The sequence below is a fragment of the Triticum dicoccoides genome, chromosome 4A (assembly GCF_002162155.2).
Source record: "Triticum dicoccoides isolate Atlit2015 ecotype Zavitan chromosome 4A, WEW_v2.0, whole genome shotgun sequence".
Taxonomy (NCBI): Eukaryota; Viridiplantae; Streptophyta; class Magnoliopsida; order Poales; family Poaceae; genus Triticum; species Triticum dicoccoides.
In genome coordinates this window covers 604,877,891-604,886,495 of record NC_041386.1, presented here as the reverse complement: position 1 = coordinate 604,886,495, position 8,605 = coordinate 604,877,891, and positions in this window count along the sequence as shown.

Sequence of the window (8,605 nt, the reverse complement as noted above, 5' to 3'; positions counted from 1 at the left end):
CACGGAGGGGGGGAAAGAGAGAGGGGGGCCAGCCCCCTCTCCTTGTCCTATTCGGACCAAGGGAGGGGAGGGGCGCGCGGCCCATCTTGGGCTGCCCCTTCTCTTTTCCACTAAGGCCCACTTAGGTCCATATAGCTCCCGGGGGGTTCCGGTAACCTCCCGGTACTCCGGTAAAATCCCGATTTTACCCGGAACACTTCCGATATCCAAACATAGGCTTCCAATATATCAATCTTTATGTCTCGACCATTTAGAGACTCCTCGTCATGTCCGTGATCACATCCGGGACTCCGAACAACCTTCGGTGCATAAAAATGCATAAACTCATAATATAACTGTCATCGTAACCTTAAGCGTGCGGACCCTACGGGTTCGAGAACAATGTAGACATGACCGAGACACGTCTCCGGTCAATAACCAATAGCGGAACCTGGATGCTCATATTGGCTCCTACATATTCTACGAAGATCTTTTATCGGTCAGACCGCATAACAACATACGTTGTTCCCTTTGTCATCGGTATGTTACTTGCCCGAGATTCGATCGTCGGTATCTCAATACCTAGTTCAATCTCGTTATCGGCAAGTCTCTTTACTCGTTCCGTAATACATCATCCCGCAACTAACTCATTAGTTGCAATGCTTGCAAGGCTTCAGTGATGTGTATTACCGAGAGGGCCTAGAGATACCTCTCCGACAATCGGAGTGATAAATCCTAATCTCGAAATACGCCAACCCAACATGTACCTTTGGAGACACCTGTAGAGCACCTTTATAATCACCCAGTTACGTTGTGACGTTTGGTAGCACACAAAGTGTTCCTCCGGCAAACGGGAGTTGCATAATCTCATAGTCATAGGAACATGTATAAGTCATGAAGAAAGCAATAGCAACATACTAAACGATCGGGTGCTAAGTTAATGGAATGGGTCATGTCAATCAGATCATTCAACTAATGATGTGATCTTGTTAATCAAATGACAACTCTTTGTCCATGGTTAGGAAACATAACCATCTTTAATTAACAAGCTAGTCTAGTAGAGGCATACTAGTGACACTCTGTTTGTCTATGTATTCACACATGTATTATGTTTCCGGTTAATACAATTCTAGCATGAATAATAAACTTTTATCATGATATAAGGAAATAAATAATAACTTTATTATTGCCTCTAGGGCATATTTCCTTCAGTCTCCCACTTGCACTAGAGTCAATAATCTAGATTACACAGTAATGATTCTAACACCCATGGAGCCTTGGTGCTGATCATGTTTTGCTCGTGAGAGAAGTTTAGTCAACGGGTCTGCCACATTCAGATCCGCATGTATTTTGCAAATTTCTATGTCAACAATGCTCTGCATGGAGCTACTCTAGCTAATTGCTCCCACTTTCAATATGTATCCAGATTGAGACTTAGAGTCATCTGGATCAGTGTCAAAGCTTGCATCGACTTAACCCTTTACAACGAACCTTTTGTCACCTCCGTAATCGAGAAACATATTCTTATTCCAGTAAGGATAATTTTGACCGCTGTCCATTGATCTACTCTTAGATCACTATTGTACTCCCTCTCTTAATACAGTGTATGGTATACAATAGATCTGGTACACAGTCATGGCATACTTTATAGAACCTATGACTGAGGCATAGGGAATGGCTTTCATTCTCTTTCTATCTTCTGTCGTGGTCGGGCTTTGAGTCTTACTCAACTTCACACCTTGTAACACAGGCAAGAAACTTTTTCTTTGACTGTTCCATTTTGAACTACTTCAAAATCTTGTCAAGGTATGTACTCATTGAAAAACTTATCAAGCGTCTTAATCTATCTCTATAGATCTTGATACTCAATATGTAAGCAGTTTTACCGAGGTCTTTCTTTGAAAAACTCCTTTCAAACACTCCTTTATGCTTTGCAGAATAATTCTACATTATTTCCGATCAACAATATGTCATACACATATACTTATCAGAAATGATGTAGTGCTCCCACTCACTTTCTTGTAAATACAGGCTTCACCGCAAGTCTGTATAAAACTATAGGCTTTGATCAACTTATCAAAGCATATATTCCAACTCCGAGATTCTTGAACCAGTCCATAGATGGATCGCTGGAGCTTGCATATTTAGTTAACACCTTCAGGATCAACAAAACCTTCTAGTTGCATCGTATACAACTCTTCTTTAGTAAATCCATTAAGGAATGCAGTTTTGTTTATCCATTTGCCAGATTTCATAAAATGCGGCAATTGCTAACATGATTCGGACAGATTTAATCATAGATACGAGTGAGAAACTCTCATCGTAGTCAACACCTTGAACTTGTCGAAAACCTTTTGCGACAATTCTAGCTTTGCAGATAGTAACACTACTATCAGCGTCCGTCTTCCTCTTGAAGATCCATTTATTCTCAATTGCTTGCCGATCATCGGGCAAGTCAACCAAAGTCCATACTTTGTTCTCATACATGGATCCCATCTCAGATTTCATGGCCTCAAGCCATTTTGCGGAATCTGGGCTCACCATCGCTTCTTCATAGTTCGTAGGTTCATCATGATCTAGTAGCATGACTTCCAGAACAGGATTACTGTACCACTCTGGTGCGGATCTCACTCTGGTTGATCTACGAGGTTCAGTAGTATCTTGTTCTGAAGTTTCATGATCATTATCATTAGCTTCCTCACTAATTGGTGTAGGTGTCACAGAAACAGTTTTCTGTGATGCACTACTTTCCAATAAGGGAGCAGGTATAATTACCTTGTCAAGTTCTACTTTCCTCCCACTCACTTCTTTCGAGAGAAACTCCTTCTCTAGAAAGTTTCCGAACTTAGCAACAAAAGTCTTGCCTTCGGATTTGTGATAGAAGGTGTATCCAATAGTCTCTTTTGGATATCCTATGAAGACACATTTCTCCGATTTGGGTTCGAGCTTATCAGGTTGAAGCTTTTTCACATAAGCATCGCAGCCTCAAACTTTCAGAAACGACAACTTTGGTTTCTTGCCAAACCACAGTTCATACGGTGTCGTCTCAACAGATTTAGATGGTGCCCTTTTAATGTGAATGCAGCTGTCTCTAATGCATAACCCCCAAAACGATAGTGGTAGATCGGTGAGAGACATCATAGATTGCACTATATCAAATAAAGTACGGTTATGACGTTCGGACACACCATTATGCTGTGGTGTTCCATGTGGCATGAGTTTGTGAAACTATTCCACATTGTTTTAATTGAAGACCAAACTCGTAACTCAAATATTTGTCTCCGTGATCAGATCGTAGAAACTTTATTTTCTTGTCACGATTATTTTCCACTTCACTCTGAAATTCTTTGAACTTTTCAAATGTTTCAGACTTATATTTCATCAAGTAGATATACCCATATCTGCTCAAATCATCTGTGAAGTTCAGAAAATAACGATACTTGCCGTGAGCCTTAACACTCATCGGACCGCATACATCAGTATGTATTATTTCCAATAAGTCAGTTGCTCGCTCCGGAGAACGGAGTCTTAGTCATCTTGCCCATGAGGCATGGTTCGCAAGCATCAAGTGATTCATAATCAAGTGATTCCAAAATCCCATCAGCATGGAGTTTCTTCATGCGCTTTACACCAATATGACCTAAACGGCAGTGCTACAAATAAGTTGCACTATCATTATTAACTTTGCATCTTTTGGTTTCAATATTATGATTATGTGTATCACTACGATCGAGATCCAACAAACTATTTTCATTGGGTGTGTAACCATATAAGGTTTTATTCATGTAAACAGAACAACAATTTATTCTCTTACTTAAATGAATAACCGTATTACAATGAACATGATCAAATCATATTCATACTTAACACAAACACCAAATAACACTTATTCAGGTTCAACACTAATCCCGAAAGTATAGGGAGTGTGCGATGATGATCATATCAATCTTGGAACCACTTCCAACACACATCGTCACTTCACCCTTAACTAGTCTCTGTTTATTCTGCAACTCCCGTTTCGAGTTACTAATCTTAGCAACTGAACTAGTATCAAATACTGAGGGGTTGCTATAAACACTAGTAAAGTACACATCAATAACATGTATATCAAATATACTTATGTTCACTTTGCCATCCTTCTTATCTGCCAATCACTTGGGGTAGTTCCGCAGTGACCAGTCCCTTTGCAGTAGAAACACTTAGTCTCAGGCTTAGGACCAGACTTGGGCTTCTTCACTTGAGCAGCAACTTGCTTGCTGTTCTTCTTGAAGTTCCCCTTCTTCCCTCTGCCCTTTTCTTGAAACTAGCTAGTGGTCTTGTCTACCATCAACACTTTATGTTTTTCTCGATTTCTACCTTCGTCAATTTCCGCATTACGAAGAGCTTGGGAATCGTTTCCGTTATCCCTTGCATATCATAGTTTATCACGAAGTTCTACTAACTTGGTGATGGTGACTAGAGAATTCTGTCAATCACTATCTTATCTGGAAGATTAACTCCCACTTGATTCAAGCGATTGTTGTACTCAGACAATCTGGGCACATGCTCACTAGTTGAGCGATTCTCCTCCATCTTTTAGCTATAGAACTTGTTGGAGACTTCATATCCTTCAACTCGGGTATTTGCTTGAAATATTAACTTCAACTCTTGGAACATCTCATATGCTCCATGACGTTCAAAACGTCTTTGAAGTCCCGATTTTAAGCCATTAAGCATGGTGCACTAAACTATCAAGTAGTCATCATATTGAGCTAGCCAAACATTCATAACGTCTGCATCTGCTCCTGCAATAGGTCCGTCACCTAGCGGTGCATTAAGGACATAATTCTTCTGTGCAACAATGAGGATAAACCTCAGATCACGGATCCAATCCGCATCATTGCTACTAACATCTTTCAACATAATTTTCTCTAGGAACATATCAAAATAAACACAGGGAAGCAACAACGCGAGCTATTGATCTACAACATAATTTGCAAAATACTACCAGGACTAAGTTCATGATAAATTTAAGTTCAATTAATCATATTACTTAAGAACTCCCACTTAGATAGACATCCCTCTAATCCTCTAAGTGATTACGTGATCCAAATCAACTAAACCATGTCCGATCATCACGTGAGATGGAGTAGTTTCATTGGTGAACATCACTATGTTGATCATATCTACTATATGATTCACGCTCGACCTTTCGGTCTCCGTGTTCCGAGGCCATATCTGTATATGCTTGGCTCGTCAAGTATAACCTGAGTATTCCGCGTGTGCAACTGTTTTGCACCCGTTGTATTTGAACGTAGAGCCTATCACACCCGATCATCACGTGGTGTCTCAGCACGAAGAACTTTCGCAATGGTGCATACTTAGGGAGAACACTTCTTGATAATTAGTGAGAGATCATCTTAAAATGCTACCGTCAAACTAAGCAAAATAAGATGTATAAAAGATAAACATCATATGCAATCAAAATATATGACATGATATGGCCATCATCATCTTGCGCCTTTGATCTCCATCTCCAAAGTACTGTCATGATCTCTATCGTCACCGACATGACACCATGATCTCCATCATCTTGATCTATATCAATGTGTCGTCACACGGTTGTCTCGCCAACTATTGCTCTTGCAACTATTGCTATCGCATAGCGATAAAGTACAGCAATTATTTAGTGCTTGCATCTTATGCAATAAAGAGACAACCATAAGGCTTTTGCCAGTTGCCGATAACTTTAACAAAACATGATCATCTCATACAACAACTTATATCTCATCACGTTTTGATCATATCACATCACAACATGCCCTGCAAAAACAAGTTAGACGTCCTCTACTTTGTTGTTGCAAGTTTTACGTGGCTGCTACGGGCTTAAGCAAGAACCAATCTTACCTACGCATCAAAACCACAACGATAGTTTGTCAAGTTGGTGCTGTTTTAACCTTCGCAAGGACCGGGCGTAGCCACACTTGGTTCAACTAAAGTTGGAGAAACTGTCACCCGCAAGCCACCTATGTGCAAAGCACGTCGGGAGAACCGGTCTCGCGTAAGCGTACGCGTAATGTCGGTCCGGGCCGCTTCGTCCAACAATACCGCCGAACCAAAGTTTGTCATGCTGGTAAGCAGTATGACTTATATCGCCCACAACTCACTTGTGTTCTACTCGTGCATATAACATCAACATATAAAACCTAGACTCTGATACCACTGATGGGTTTCGTAGTAATTTCAAAAAATTTCCTACGCTCACGCAAGATCATAGTGATGCATAGCAACGAGAGGGGAGAGTATGATCTATGTACCCTTGTAGATCGACAACGGAAGCGTTTGGTTGATGTAGTCGTACGTCTCCACGGCCCGACCGATCAAGCACCGAAACTACGGCACCTCCGAGTTCTAGCACACGTTCAGCTCGATGACGATCCCCGGACTCCGATCCAGCAAAGTGTTGGGGAAGAGTTCCGTCAGCACGACGGCGTGGTGACGATCTTGATGCACTACTGCAGCAGGGCTTCGCCTAAGCTCCGCTACAATATTATCGAGGTCTATGGTGGAAGGGGGCACCACACACGGCTAAGAATATGATCAACTTGTGTCTCTCTGGGGTGCCCCTGCCTCCGTATATAAAGGACCAAAGGGGGAGGCCGGCCGGCCATCATAGGCGCGCCAGGAGAGTGTTACTCCCTCTGGGAGTAGGATTCCCCCCCCCCCAATCCTACTTGGAATAGGACTCGCGGAGGGGGAAAAGAGAGAGGGGGGGCCGGCCCCCTCTCCTTGTCCAATTCGGACCAAGGGAGGGGAGGGGCGTGCGGCCCACTATGGACTGCCCCTTCTCTTTTCCACTAAGGCCCATTAAGGCCCATCTACCTCCCGGGGGGTTCCGGTAACCTCCCGGTACTCCGGTAAAATCCCGATTTCACCCGGAACACTTCCGATATCCAAACATAGGCTTCCAATATATCAATCTTTATGTCTCGACCATTTCGAGACTCCTCGTCATGTCCGTGATCACATCCGGGACTCCGAACAACCTTCGGTACATCAAAATGTATAAACTCATAATAAAACTGTCATTGTAACCTTAAGCGTGCGGACCCTACGGGTTCAAGAACAATGTAGACATGACCGAGACACATCTCCGGTCAATAACCAATAGCGGGACCTAGATCCCATATTGGCTCCTACATATTCTACGAAGATCTTTATCGGTCAGACCGCATAACAACATACGTTGTTCCCTTTGTCATCGGTATGTTACTTGCCCGAGATTCGATCGTCGGTATCCTATACCTAGTTCAATCTCATTACCGGCAAGTCTCTTTACTCGTTCCGTAATACATCATCCCACAACTAACTCATTAGTTGCCATGCTTGCAAGGCTTTAAGTGATGTGCATTACCGAGAGGGCCCAGAGATACCTCTCCGACAATCGGAGTGACAAATCCTAATCTCGAAATACGCCAACCCAACATGTACCTTTGGAGACACCTGTAGAGCTCCTTTATAATCACTCAGTTACGTTGTGACATTTGGTAGCACATAAAGTGTTCCTCTGGCAAACGGGAGTTGCATAATCTCATAGTCATAGGAACATGTATAAGTCATGAAGAAAGCAATAGCAACATACTAAATGATCGGGTGCTAAGCTAATGGAATGGGTCATGTCAATCAGATCATTCAACTAATGATGTGATCCTGTTAATCAAATGACAACTCTTTGCCCATGGTTAGGAAACATAACCATCTTTGATTAACAAGCTAGTCTAGTAGAGGCATACTAGTGACACTCTGTTTGTCTATGTATTCACACATGTATTATGTTTCCGGTTAATACAATTCTAGCATGAATAATAAACTTTTATCATGATATAAGGAAATAAATAATAACTTTATTATTGCCTATAGGGCATATTTCCTTCAGTTTCCCACTTGCACTTGAGTCAATAATCTAGATTACACAGTAATGATTCTAACACCCATGGAGTCTTGGTGTTGATCATGTTTTGCTCGTGGAAGAGGCTTAGTCAACGGGTCTGCAACATTCAGATCCGTATGTATCTTGCAAATCTCTACGTCTCCCACCTGGACTAGACCCCGGATGGAATTGAATCGTCTCTTGATGTGCTTGGTTCTTTTGTGAAATCTGGATTCCTTCGCCAAGGCAATTACACCAGTATTCTCACAAAAGATTTTCATTGGACCCGATGCACTAGGTACGATACCTAAATCGGATATGAACTCCTTCATCCAGACTCCTTCATTTGCTGCTTCCGAAGCAGCTATGTATTCCGCTTCACACGTAGATCCCGCCATGACGCTTTGTTTAGAACTGCACCAACTGATAGCTCCACCGTTTAATGTAAACACGTATCCGGTTTGCGATTTAGAATCGTCCGGATCAGTGTCAAAGCTTGCATCAACGTAACCGTTTACGATGAGCTCTTTGTCACCTCCATATATGAGAAACATATCCTTAGTCCTTTTCAGGTACTTCAGGATGTTCTTGACCGCTGTCCAGTGATCCACTCCTGGATTACTTTGGTACCTCCCTGCTAGACTTATAGCAAGGCACACATCAGGTCTGGTACACAGCATTCCATACATGATAGAGCCTATGGCTGAAGCATAGGGA